We start from the raw sequence: 15,045 nt of genomic DNA, 5'->3' as shown, positions 1-15,045 counted from the left end.
CTTTGCAGATAAACTCCCCTCCCCCTCAAAAACTATTAAATATAAAAAAGACAATAGTAATTATCTTTAGGGATAATTTTTTGTTAGAGTGTGCATCAGAATCTGATATCTGTGACTGTAGAATTAAAAACACTTGCCTATTCTTTGAGGTGAGTGGGTATTTGAAAGTGTAGCATTAGCATTTTGTTTCTACTTCAGCTCCTTAAGGAAAATATTTAAGACAAGACAACATTTCTTTTCTGGTAGAGATTATAATCACAAATGCACTTTTCACAATCTCATATAATATAAAAATTAAATGAAGAAAAAATTCGTTTTAATGTTGTCCAACCTATTTACCTTCCCCTCCTTTATATGTGTCTCTCTTTTAAACTCGTTCAAGATTTGTTTTTGTTCTTGATAGACATTTTTCTTTAAGCATCACAAGTTGTTATTTAATGTCTTATAACACATTTTAAACTCTTGTGAAATGTAGAAAGCCTGTATCAAGTTTCTTTTTTAAATAAGTTAAAAAATTAAGGAAAAATTTTTTGCACACTAGCTTCTGTTGTGCCTCTCATCTATGTACTTCTGGTGCTGGGGAAAACAATCTCTGGCCCAGCACCTTCATGCCATGGTAATTGAATAGAACTGTAGACAAGAACATTCATGGGAATCTTTTTACACTGGGACAGCTAGTAATAATTTATTCACCAGAGTGATTGAGAAACAAACGTACCCCAGTAAGGACAAACTAAATCACTTTATGTGTTACATCCCCTTACCTGGATCGTAAAATTACCTGGGGTCATTTTAATATGAGGGGAAGTGCGACAAATGGGAATTCAAAGTAACAATGATCTTAAACAATTGGAGTTGCATTATTGTCTTTTTTATTATTTCATTTTCTAGATACTATATCAGGCATTATATCTACAATGACAACTACAGGTGGTAAATTGGTAACAGAACAGTTTTATTCAAACAGGCAAAATCATCTTGATGTGGGGTTTAAGAAACAAATTATAATCCTTTTTAAAAGCTAAAAATTGCCAATGCCTTCTGTTAACTCCAAGTTTTGCTTAACATAATAGACATTTACATAAGCTTGCACTGCTCTGGATTTGGATATTTCTTTGGTGGTATGAAAGATTTGCCAGAGCCTCATTTTCTGTTTGTGTTATTCTGCTCATTCTCATTTTACATTTTCAATACTGATGGGCGAGTACTAGAACAACATCCTCTACCTCGGCTCTACTTGGATATTGTTAGAATTATACATTTGTTATCACATATAAGCTGTTTCACCTTATTTCATAGGTAACTACCTTTTAACTTTGGAATAAACTGCCTAATAAATGGGCCCATGGAGGGAGCCTTTTCTAGGTAGAGGGAAGCAAAGTACTATCAATAGTGAAAATATATGAGCTTCAATCAATTGAATGATTGGATAACTAAGATATCATAAGTTTTGAAAAACTTACAATTTTAGTTTAAACATTTATTTTGTATTAACATTGTGGCCACATTTTTTTTCTTCCTTTGAGATGGAGTCTCCCTCTGTCACCCAGCTGGAGTGCAGTGGCACAATCTTGGCCTCACTAAAACTTTGCCTCCCAGATTCAAACAATTCTCCTGCTTCAGCCTCCCAAGTAGCTGGGATTACAGGCACGCACCACTGCGCCTGGCTAATCTTTGTATTTTTAGTAAAGACAGGGGTTTCACCATGTTGGCCAGGCTAGTCTTGGACTCCTGACCTCAAGTGATCTGCCCACCTTAGCCTCTCTAATTATTGGGATTACAGGCATGAGCCACCACACCCAGTCCACAATGTTTTGTTTTTGTTGTTCATTTTTTTCTAAATCAACCATTAAGTGTAAATATCTGTTCTTCTTTCCCCCATATGAGCACTATAGCTCCCAATCAAATTTAATAATGAGTGTAACTACATTATAAGAGCGATAAGATTTGGGGAGCATTTGATTTTTAAAAAACGGAAATATTACAAGGGATCCAAAACATTTTCCCTTCAAAGGAAAGTACTACTTTCCTAAGGCTTCATAATAAAGTATTCATTCTCTATTTATCTACCTGCCCCAAATCATAATTTTCTTTAATGGCATTGGAGGCCAGCTTTTAACTCTTAAATTTCTAGCCAGGTTTGAAATAACTTGAATCAAACATTTATTCATGGGGCTTAATGTAAAGGCATTACATCAGAGTTTCAGAACTGAAATTCAGATTTGACATTTTAGAACTAGAAATGTTTGATTTTCATTTTCTAGCATATATGTTGTAGGGTATATTTTAAACATGAATGTTCTCCTGATTGTGACATTTAAGGGTAAATTACGAAATAACAACACTGCTATTGGAAATATTTCCCATAAAATCTTTATGGCATCTACTTTGTGTATTTCAAAGACTATAGTTGTTTCAACGTTATCATTCAGGATTCCTGGGCCTAAAATTTTCTAAGATGATCTGATTAGATTAGCATGAAAACACATGAAACATTCAATGAATCAGAATGCTTACACAGAATTACAGCAATTATGTTACTTCAGATCTAGTATCTTTCAGTGAATTATTTTACATTTGGCTGTTAAAACAAGATGAAAGGATATTTTGTGAGAAGTTTTAGAGAAGACATTACAATTTAAAACATTTTAAATGACCTTTAGTTGTCTGCATTTTCTGATTACAAAAGTGGTACACACTGATTAGAAAATTTAACTTAAAACATGGGAGTGATATCTAAGGCAAAAAAAGAAAGAAAGAAAGTTCTCTGTGATTTCCACCCCAAATAATCACTCAAAACAGTATTTCAAACTCAGGCTACCAGAGGTTAGTTGGAAGCTTAAGCAGGGAATTGTTTTAATTAAGGCTTTCTTGATGAGACTATCTATAAAGCAACTGTAGCATGGGGAGAAAAATGCTTCTTGAAAAAAAATAAAATAAAAATTATTTTATATTTGGTTAACACATTAAAATATACTCTATTATCTGAGGAGTTATTACCTATGACAATGCTCTTCATATTGAATATATCAATTGATAATTTATTTAGCATAGTTGTCTCTTTAAGCATTCGCATTTTGCTTAAAACACCTAGAATACACTTTTGTTTCAGTGTAATTTTTAACATGATGTAGGAATTTTGCAAAGAAAATTTCCATCATAAATAACAGTAGAGTCTAGCAAAATGTCTAGATCTTGGGATCTATTAGTAGTTGATTTGAAGCTAGCGTCACCTTTTTCTGGCTTCATTTCTTTATTAACTAAATGATAATATTATCTGCCATGGCAGCTTATAAGAGTGGTATAGGCAGCAAATAAATAATAGGGGAGTGTTTTGAAATTATTTTAAGAAAAAAATCCTGAATAACTATAGCCCTCCTTTTCATTTTAATTGCAATGTTGGTGATGTTAGGTTAGTTACCTGGAGCAAGCATTCTAATTGCTAATTTCATTATGCAAATCGAAAAACTTAGAGCAAATGTCTTTGGAGTATAAATACCCAGGAGACAAGAACTGGTATTTTTTTCTCAACATGCATACCAGTATAAGATATAAAATAAACACAAGATCACAGGGAGCCAGCAGACGTTGGGTTGAGTTTGTGCCTTGCCACTTAGTAAATATGACCTTAGGCAACACATTAGAGCCAGGTGTCTTGATTGCTTCGTATTAAAAATAGGGATAATAACACTTTTCCAAACTATCTCAAAGAAATAGTAGAAGGTGTAAATGAAGTAATGTGTGTGAAAGCTCATTGTAATCTCTAAAGCCCAACCCTAATAGAAGGTATTATAAATTAGATACTGTAACCTCACTAGAATGTGAAGTAGCACTGGAAGTTAGAGAGGAGGAGATGGGGCATTCTAAATAACGGCAGTAAATAAATTCACTCAGTGTACAAACTTTCCCTTTTCTCCACAAAAACAATCAAACTCAAAGAAGCAGAGGAGAACGGTGGCTAGCAGATGCTAGGGTAGTGGGAGATGATGGATAAATAAGATTTCTTTTCCCTTACATTGAGATATATTGCACATCATGGTGAATACAGTAAATATTAATGTATTGTACATATCAAAATTGCTGAGAGTTAATTCAAATGATCTCACCACAAAAAAATAACTATTTTAAGTGATGGATATATTAATTCACTTGATGTAATTATTCCACACGTATTCAGAAATAGTAACACCAATCTCTACACAGTAAAAATAAAGTACTGGTGCACGTAACAATATGGATGTTGGGCAGAACAAAAGAAGAAGCCAGGCAAAAAGACTATATACTGTATCATCTCATTTTTGTAAGATCCAAAAGAAGGCAAAATCAAGACCTAGACAAAGGTTCCAGAATACCAGTCACCCTGGGAATGGGGTTTGGTTGGAGGGGATTGGGTTGCAGGTTGGAGTTGAGCTAGAAACCTGAGTGGAAACCTTCTGAGATAACAGAAATTTCCAAGGTCTTCATGGAAGCTGTGATAGCATAGTGTATAAATATGATGATTGCATTGTACCTTTGAAGATTAATATGCTCTACTGCTTATATACCTCAATAAAAAGGTAGAAGCAATAATAAATTTAAATAAATAAAAAATAATTTTAAAAAGCTAAGCATAACATAATAAAAAAGAAATTATAACATTATTTTATACTCCATAAATATGTAGAAGCATAATTTGTCAATTTAAAATTTAAAAATAAAAGTTAAAAAATTAAAAAATAAAAAACAATTCATTCAAGAGAGAAAATCTGAAATGGAAGTATCCCTTGATTTGGCATTTTACTGGAAAAAAAAATAGAGACGTTCCTAAAAGAAATAATTGCTGCTGGCAATTCCCAAACTCACCTATAATCATTGGAGAGGTATGCACATTAAGAAATAACAGGATTTCTTTCTTTTTTTTCAGATTTAGAGTGGAAAATGAACTCAGGGTTATTTTCTGGCTCAATAATGTATGATTCCTTTGTTTCTGTTCATGTAACAAATACCAAATAGCAACTGCCTAGTGATATTTCTGCTAGGATGTGTCGTCGACTGCTTGAAATTTTAGATCTGAAACAGAGTTCTTTATTTCTCTTTTAAACATATGCCTTGTACTGTATCTCCCATATATGCAACAGCTATATCTCCACGAATTTTCTCAGCAAATTTTCCTTTTTTCCTTCTTATCTTCAACACCAACCTCCACCTTCTACTTCTAAGACATAGCCTGAATGTAACCACTTCTCTTAGTGCCTCCTTACTACCCAAACCTTTGCCCAAACCACAGCATCTTCCTTAAAAGGCTGACCATTTCTACTATGGATCTCCTTCATTCTATTCTTCACAAAGCAGACAGAATTATGTACATTTAAAAATTGCTTTTAGTAAACATTGAATAGAAAAAGAAAAAGAAATCCATGGAAATTATAATCATTCTATGATTATATTATACACTGAATGGCTATGTTCCTCCAAAATTCATATATTGAAATCCTAACCTATAGCGTTATGGTATTAGAAGGTGGGATTTTTGAGAGAAAATTAGGCAATGAGGGTGGAACCCTCATGAATGGTGGGATTAGCGCCCTTGTGAAAAGGGCCCCAGTGAGCTTGTTCACTTTTTCTGCCATGTAAGCATGCAAGGAGAAGCCCACTTTCTGCAACCTGGAAGAGCATTCTCACCAGAACTGACTATGTTGGTGTCCAGATCTCAGACTTCCCGGCCTCTTGAACTTTGAGATATAAATTTTTTTTTAGTATCCAATTTATAGTATTTTGTTATAGATGCCCAAGTTGATTAAGACAAATAATCATCTATGTGCCTACCACCCAGGTTAAGAAAAAGAACATTGCTTCTTATGCTTTTTCCTCTGATCCCATACTTTTCCTTCTGACTCTAAGGTAACTCAGTAGCTTGATATTTGCGCTTATTGTCCCCTTTCATTCATTATCGTTTCACTACATGTTTGTTGCTTAGGTTGCCTGTTTTTCTATTTTTTTCACATAGAATCATATACTATACATCCTTATGTAACTTCCATTTTTTGTTCTCTTGAAATTCGTCCAGGTTGTTGTGTGTAATTATAAATCATTCATTTTTACTGCAGCAAAATACTCATATACAGTGTGAAAATATCACAAGGCATTTGTACATTCTACTGTTGATAGACATTTGGGTCACAAATATTTTTCTTCTATTTTAAACAGTCCGGCTTTGTGCAATTTGTGTAAGAGGTTTTATAGAATGGGGTTTTAAACAGCACCAGGGACATTTTTTGGAAATGTGGTAAAGCTTATTGGCTTCCTTTTCAAATTAAGTTTTTAAATGCACAAAATAAAATAATAGGACTATAAAAGACACCAATTATACTGAAACATGGTTATAAAAATGTTAAATTTTTATATAATATTAAATATCTTTCTTTATTAATCCATTAAATAACAAGATCTAGGGATAGGTCGAAACTTCCCTGGTTTTGAAGTGGTAATTAAAGGACATTTACATTCAGTTATCTTCAATAGTTGTAATGTGATACAAAAATATTTTTGTTTCCTTGGTGACAAAGTCACTGGTATGCTAAGACTGCTGTGGTTTGTTGCCTACGTTCACAAACAAATGAAATAAATAAAGTAAATGGTAGATTTCATTTAAAGACTAGAAATAAAGAAGCATTTTTTTCCCATTCAAGTTCACATGGCTTTTACATTCTAACCATGGATTTTAAGATCAGACACCTTTATTCTATGTTAATATTCCTACTTTGCTTAGATTATGGAAGTGAAAAAAAGGGAAAAAATAGGATATATTCCTAGAAGAGGAATTGTTTTATAGTAGTATGAGCATCTTATATAGATATTCAATGATGTTGTACCTATTTATACATCTGTCTCAGTCCATTTGTTCTTTTATAAGAAAACACCTTAGACTGGGTAATTTACAAAAGTCATAAATTTATTGTTCACAATTCTGGAAGCTGGGAAGACCAAGAACAAGGCATCAACAGATTAAGTGTAGGTACTTCCATCTTATTGCAAAGATCAAGCCCTTGATGAAGGCTTGTTCTATGCTTCAAAGATGGTAATTTCTAGCTGTGTCCTCACATGGTAGAAGGGCAAAGGGCCTAATAAGCTCCCTCAGGTTTCTTTTCTAAAGGCACTAATTTCATTCACCAGGACAGAGACCTCCTGACTTAATCACCTTCTAACGTTCCCACCTTGTCAATACCACATTGGAGATTAGGTTTCAACATAATGAATTTAGGCAAGAAACATTCAGACCATAGCAACACTCACCAACGGTATTTGAGTTCTCAGTGACCCATATGTTAGTCAGCATTTGGTATTAACAGATTTCTTAATTTTGCCAATCTTGATAGTATAAAATATTATTTAATTAAATTTGTATTTAGCAATAGTCTCTAATGCTGAGACTAAGCATATTTTCATATATATATATGTGTGTGTGTGTGTGCCTATATATTCATATATATGACATTAATTCCTTCATATATATTGTAAATACTTGGCTCTCTTTTTTGTCTTGTCTTTTTTTTCTCTATGTTGCATTTTGAATAGATGTTCTTAATTTTAATGTGGTTGAATTTATTAGATTTTTACTTTATGAAATTATTAAGATTTGTGTCACATTTAAGAAATTATTACTTCTCGCATGGTAATAAAGATATTCTTCTATATTGTGTTAAAATGCTTTCTGGTTTAGAATTACAAATATTTTGTAGTTTACAACTAATTTTAGTATATAGCATGACCTGGAGTTCCAATACATTTTTCTCCCACATGTTTAACCAATGGTCTCAACTACATATTGTGAAATCTGTTTTTCTTTCCTACTGACAGGATTTTCATAAAATATTTTCAGTCACAGATACATCTGTTTCTAAAATCTCTGCTCGATTATTTCAGTTAACTTGTCTATTCTTGCACTAAGACTAAAAAGCCTTATATTTATGATCATTATAGATTATTCCTCTTTGGCACTATCTTGGCTATTGATTAAAGAACTAAGGCTCTTTCCATGGCTTGCCTCTGGGATCCTCAAAATGTGGCTAGAAGATGAGGAAAAGAAAGTATAGAGGGTGCAGAAAAGACATAGTGACTCCTAACTGATTTGGTATAAAAGTAACATATTATCCATTCAGTCTTGCATTTGATTGTTGAGAATAGTTACATGGGCCAACCTAGGTCCACCTGGTAGTAAAAGGTAGTTTCTTTTTATTTATTTATTTATTTATTTATTTATTTTATTGCATTTTAGGTTTTGGGGTACATGTGAAGAACATGAAAGATTGTTGCATAGGTACACACATGGCAGTGTGATTTGCTGCCTTCCTCCAAATCACCTATATTGGGCATTTCTCCCCATGCTATCTCTCCCCAACTCCCCAACCCCTGCTGTCCCTCCCCTATTTCCCCCTAACAGACCCCAGTGTGTGATGCTCCTTTCCCTGTGTCCATGTGTTCTCATTGTTCAACACCCACCTATGAGTGAGAACATGTGGTGTTTGATTTTCTGTTGTGTCAGTTTGCTGAGAATGATGCTTTGCAGGTTCATTCATGTCCCTACAAAGGACACGAACTCATCGTTTTTGATGGCTGCATAATATTCCATGGGGTATATGTGCCACATTTTCCCTGTCCAGTCAATCATTGACAGGTATTTGGGTTGGTTTCCAGTCTTTGCTATTGTAAACTGTGCTGCAATGAACATTCGTGTGCATGTGTCCTTATAGTAGAATGATTTATAATCCTTTGGATATATACCCAGTAATGGGATTGCTGGGTCAAATGGAATTTCTATTTCTAGGTCCTTGAGGAATTGCCACACTGTCTTCCACAATGGTTGAACTAATTTATATTCCCACCAACAGTGTAAAAGTGTTCCTATTTCTGCACATCCTCTCCAGCATCTGTTGTCTCCAGATTTTTAAATGATCGCCATTCTAACTGGCATGAGATGGTATCTCAATGTAGTTTTGATGTGCATTTCTCTAATGACCAGTAATGAGCATTTTTTCATATGTTTGTTAGCCTCATGTATGTCTTCTTTTATAAAGTGTCTGTTCATATCCTTCTCCCATTTTTGAATGAACTTGTTTGTCTTTTTCTTGCAAATCTGTTTTAGTTCTTTGTAGATTCTGGATATCAGCCCTTTGTCAGATGGGCAGACTGCAAAAATTTTTTCCCATTCTGTTGGTTGCCGATTCACTCTAATGACTGTTTCTTTAGCCGTGCAGAAGCTGTGGAGTTTGATTAGGTCCCATTTGTCTATTTTGGCTTTTGTTGCCAATGCTTTTGGAGTTTTGGTCATGAAGTCCTTGCCTACGCCTATGTCCTGAATGGTTTTGCCTAGGTTTTCTTCTAGGGTTTTTATGGTGTTAGGTCTTATGTTTAAGTTTTTAATTCATCTGGAGTTAATTTTAGTGTAAGCTGTCAGGAAGGGGTCCAGTTTCTGCTTTCTACACATGGCTAGCCAGTTTTCCCAACACCATTTATTAAACAGGGAATCCTTTCCCCATTTCTTGTTTTTGTCAGGTTTGCAAAGATCAGATGGTTTTAGATGTGTCGTGTTGCCTCCGACGCCTTTGTTCTGTTCCATTGGTCTATATCTCTGTTTGGATACCAGTACCATGCTGTTATGATTACTGTAGCCTTGTAGTATAGTTTGAAGTTTGGTACTGTGATGCCTCCTGCTTTGTTCTTTTTGCTTAGAATTGATTTGGCTATGCAGGCTCTCTTTTGGTTCCAGATTAAGTTTAAGGTGGTTTTCTCCAGTTCTGTGAAGAAGGTCATTGGTAGCTTGATGGGGATAGCATTGAATCTGTTCATTACTTTGGGCAGTATGGCCATTTTCATGATATTGATTCTTCCTAACCATGAACATGGAATGTTTCTCCATCTGTTTGTGTCCTCTCTTATTTCGTTGAGCAGTGGTTTGTAGTCTTCCTTGAAGAGGTCCCTTACGTTCCTTGTGAGTTGTATTCCAAGGTATTTTATTCTTTTTGTAGCAATTGTGAATGGCAGTTCATTCTTGATTTGGCTCTCTTTAAGTCTGTTATTGGTGTATAGGAAGACTTGTGATTTTTGCACATTGATTGTGTATCCTGAGACTTTGCTGAAGTCGTTTATCAGTTTTAGGAGTTTTTGGGCTGAGGCAATGGGGTCTTCTAGATACACAATCATGTCGTATGCAAATAGAGACAATTTGGCTTCCTCCTTTCCTGTTTGAATACCCTTTATTTCTTTTTCTTGTCTGATTGCTCTGGCTAGAACTTCCAATGATATAGTGAATAGGAGTGGTGAGAGAGGACATCCTTGTCTAGTGCCAGATTTCAAAGGGAATGCTTCCAGTCTTTGCCCATTCAGTATGATATTGACTGTTGGTTTGTCATAAACAGCTTTTACTATTTTGAGATACTTTCCATCAATACCTCAATAGCTTATTGAGGGTTTTTAGTATAAAGGGCTGTTGAATTTTCTCAAAGGCCTTCTCGACATCAGTTGAGATAATCATGTGGTTTTTGTCTTTGGTTCTTTTTATGTGGTGAATTACGTTTATTGGCCTGCATATGTTGAACCAGCCTTGCATCCCTGGGATGAAGCCTACTTGATCATGATGGATAAGCTTTTTGATGTGCTCTTGCTTTCAGCTTGCCAGTATTTTATTGATTTTTGCATCTATATTCATCATGGATATTGGCCTGAAGTTTTCTTTTCTTGCTGAGTCTCTGCCGGGTTTTGGTGTCAGGATGATGTTGGTCTCATAAAATGATATGGGAAGGATTCCCTCTTTTTGGATTGTTTGGAATAGTTTCAGAAGGAATGGTACAAGCTCCTCTTTGTATGTCTGGTAGAATTAGTCTGTTAACCCATCTGGACCTGTGCTTTTTTTGTGTGGTAGCCTGTAAATTGCTGCCTCAACTTCAGACCTTGTTATTGTTCTATTCAGCATTTTGACTTCTTCCTGATTTAGACTTGGGAGGATGCAAGTGTCCAGGAATTTATCCATTTCTTCCAGGTTTACTAGTTTATGTGCATAGAGTTGTTTGTAATATTCTCTGATGATGGTTTGAATTTCTGTGGAATCTGTGGTGATTTCCCCTTTATCGTTTTTTATTGCATCTATTTGGTTGTTCTCTCTTTTCTTTTTAATCAGTCTGGTTAGTGGTCTGTCTCTTTTGTTGATCTATTCGAAAAACCATCTCCTGGATTTATTGATTTTTTGAAGGGTTTTTTGTGTCTCTATCTCCTTCAGTTCAGCTCTGATCTTAGTTATTTCTTGTCTTCTGCTGTGTTTTGAGTTTTTTTTTATCTTGCTCCCCTAGCTCTTTCAATTTTGACAATAGGGTGTCGATTTTAGATCTCTCCTTGCTTCTCATGTGGGCGTTTGTTGCTATATATATTCCCCTAAAGACTGCTTTAAATGTGTCCCAGAGATTCTGGCATGTTGTATCTTCGTTCTCGTTGGTTTGGAAGAACTCTTTATTTCTGCCTTCATTTCTTTGTTTATCCAGTCAACATTCAAGAGCCAGTTGTTCAGTTTCCATGGAGCTGTGTGGTTCTGAGTTAGTTTCTGAATTCTGAGTTCTAACTTGATTGCACTATTGTCTGAGGGACTGTTTGTTATGATTTCAGTTGTTTTGCATTTGCTGAGGAGTGATTTACTTCCAATTATGTGGTCAATTTTAGAGTAGGTGTGATGTGGTGCTGAGAAGAATGTATATTCTGTGGATTTGGGGTGGAGAGTTCTGTAAATGTCTATTGGGTTTGCTTGGTCCAGGTCTCAGTTCAACTCCTGCTACTTTTCTGTCTCGTTGATCTGTGTAATATTGACAACGGGGTGTTAAAATCTCCCACTATTATAGTGTGGGAGCCTAAATCTCTTTGTTAGTCACTAAGAACTTGTCTTATGTATCTGGTTGCTCCTGTATTGGGTGAGTATATATTTAGGATTGTTAGCTCTTCTTGTTGCATTGATCCTTTTATTATTATGTAATGTCCTTCTTTGTCTCGTTTGATCTTTGTTAGTTTAAAGTCTATTTTATCAAAGATGAGAATTGCAACTCCTGCCTTTTTTTTTTTTTTGCTCTCCATTTGCTTGGTAAATCTTCTTCTATCCCTTTATTTTGAGCCTTTGTGTATCCTCGCATGTGAGATGGGTTTCCCAGATACAGCACACTGATGGTGTTGGCTTTTTATCCAATTTGCCAGTCTGTGTCTTTTGATTGGGGCATTTAGCCTATTTACATTTACATTTAGGGTTAATATGGTTATGTGTGAATTTGATACTGCCATTTTGATGCTAGCTGGCTGTTTTGCCCATTGGTTGATGTGTTTTCTTCATTGTGTTGATGCTTTTTACCATTTGGTATGTTTTTGGAGTGGCTGGTACTGGTCATTCCTTTCTATGTTTAGTGCCTCTTTCAGGAGCTCTTGTAAAGCAGGTCTGGTGGTGACAAAATCTCTGAGTACTTGCTTGTTCGCAAAGGATTTTATTTTTCCTTCACTAATGAAGCTTTGTTTGACTGGATATGAAATTCTAGGTTGAAAGTTCTTTTCTTCAAGGATGTTGAATATTGGCCCCCACTCTCTTCTGGCTTGTAGGGTTTCTGCTGAGAGACCTGCTGTGAGTCTCATGGGCTTCCCTTTGTGGGTAACCTGACCTTTCTCTCTGGTTTCCCTTAGCATTTTTTCCTTCATTTCAACCCTGGTGAATCTGACAATTATGTGCCTTGGGGTTGCTCTTCTTGCAGAATATCTTTGTGGTGTTCTCTGTATTTCCTGGACTAGAATATTGTCCTGCCTTGCTAGGTTGGGGAAGTTTTCCTGGATAATATCCCGAAGAGTATTTACCAGCTTGAAATCATTCTCTCCATCACATTCAGGTACACCTATCAAACGTAGCTTAGGTCTTTTCACATAGTCCCGTATTTCTTGGAGACTTTATTCATTCATTTTTACCCTTTTTTTTCTTATCTTGCCTTCTCAATTTATTTCACCTAGTTGATCTTCGACCTCTGATATCCTTTCTTCTGCTTGGTTGATTCAGCTGTTGAAACTTGTGTATGCTTTGCGAAGTTCTCGTGTTGTATTTTTCAGCTCCACCAATTCACTTATATTCCTCTCTATGTTGTTTATTCTCGTTATCATTTCATCATCCCTTTTTTCAAAGTTCTTTTTTCTTTGCATTGGGTTAGAACATGTTCTTTTAGCTCTCAGAAGTTTCTCATTACCTACCTTTGAAGCCTGATTCTGTCAATTCATCATGCCCATTCTCCATCCAGCCTTGTTCCCTTGCTGGTGAGGGGTTTTGATCCCTTGTAGGAGGAGAGGTGTTCTGGTTTCGGGTGTTTTCATCCGTTTTGCACTGGTATCTTCCCATCTTTGTGGATTTATCCACCTGTCGTCTTTGTAGTTGATGACTTTCAGTTTGGGTCTCTGAGTGGACGTCCAGTTTGTTGATGATGAAGTTACTTCTTTCTGTTTCTTAGTTTTCCTTCTAGTAGTCTGGCCCCTCTGCTGCAGGACTGCTGAGGTCCACTCCAGGCCCTGCTTGCTTGGGAATTACCTGCAGCAGCTGCAGAAGAGTAAGGGTTGCTGCCAGTTTCTTCTTCTGCTATCTTTGTCCCAGAAGGATAACCACCAGATGTCAGCCTGAGCTCTCCTTTATGAGGTGACTCTTTGGACATACCGGGCTCAGGGAGCAGCGTGAGGAGACAGTCTGTTCTTTATAGGAACTCAAGTGCTGAGCTGTGAGTTCCATTGTTCATTCAGAGCTGTTGGGCAGGTACTTTTAAGTCTGCTGCAGCAGAACTTATAATCCCTTTTTTTATTTTTATTTTTCCCAGGTGTTCTGTCCCAGGCAGTTAGGGCTTTATTTATGAGCTTCTGTTGTGTTGCTTTTGTCAGGGCTGCCCTGCCCAGAGAGGAGGGAGCCTAGTCACTGTCTGCCTGCAGAGGCTTTGCTGAGCTGCTGTGGGCTGTGCCCAGTGGCTGTGTGAACTTCCCTGCAGTCCTGTTTATACAGGTATAGTTAGAACTGCCTCGGCAATGGTGGCCCACCTCTATAATGGTCGACTCTCCCTGTAATGGCAGGCTGCCTCAGCAACAGTGGGCTGCCTCAGCAATGGCAAACTACCTCCATAGTAATGGACTGCCTAGGTAATGGTGGACACCCCTCTCCTACAGAGCTGTGACATCCTGGGTTCAGCTGTACTTGCTGTGAAACTCTCAATCCAGAGCGTTTCTGATTGCTGTTCTTTTGTGGGGGTGGGACCAGCCAAGCCTCAGACCTCTTTTTTTGTTGTTGTTTAGTTGAATGGTCAACTCTATCTACCAGCTGTTCCAGTCACCTGTTGAAAAGGCACTGCAATCTGTGTGATTTCCCGTGAGGTGACCCATTGTGCCTGCACTGGCTGAAACAGCCACTCTGAGATTCATGGCGCTTTTTTGCCCAGGAATCTCCTGGCCTGGCTCCCTGTTTCAGTTCCCTTTTTAATCAGTTGAATGGGTGCCTCTGTCTGCCCGGAGTGCCAATTGCCAGCTACAACGGTGCCTGGACCCATGTATTTTGTACTGAGAACATCTGGCAAAACTGCCGCACCGGCAAAAATAGCCGCACTGGCGAAAACAGACCTGTTAGTGAAAACAGCCGCACCAGCCAAACCAGCTGCACTGGTGACCTGTGGGGCTCCTCTGCCTGGGAATTTCCTGGTCTGTGGGCAATAAAAATCCATCTGGAAATGTGGTGTCGACTTACCCTCCACACTTTCACTGGGAGCTGCAATCCTGAGGTGCTCCTAATCGGCCATCTTGGATCCCTCCTCCAAAGGTAGGTTATTATTGCTCAAAAAAAAAAAAAAAAAAAGGAAATTATTTTAGGGACTATCTGGGCCATTGCCTAGGAAAATTTTGCATCTGACTAATTAAATGTGCAGTCATGTTTGTTAGAGCTTTCTGGTCAAAACTTTTAGGATTGAAAACTTTTAATAGAAATATCATAAATTATTGATTCAATACTTAAATAATTATTGCATTATTTCAGTTACT

The sequence above is a fragment of the Callithrix jacchus genome, chromosome X (genome assembly GCF_049354715.1).
Source record: "Callithrix jacchus isolate 240 chromosome X, calJac240_pri, whole genome shotgun sequence".
Lineage (NCBI taxonomy): Eukaryota > Metazoa > Chordata > Mammalia > Primates > Cebidae > Callithrix > Callithrix jacchus.
This window is presented reverse-complemented; position numbering follows the sequence as displayed.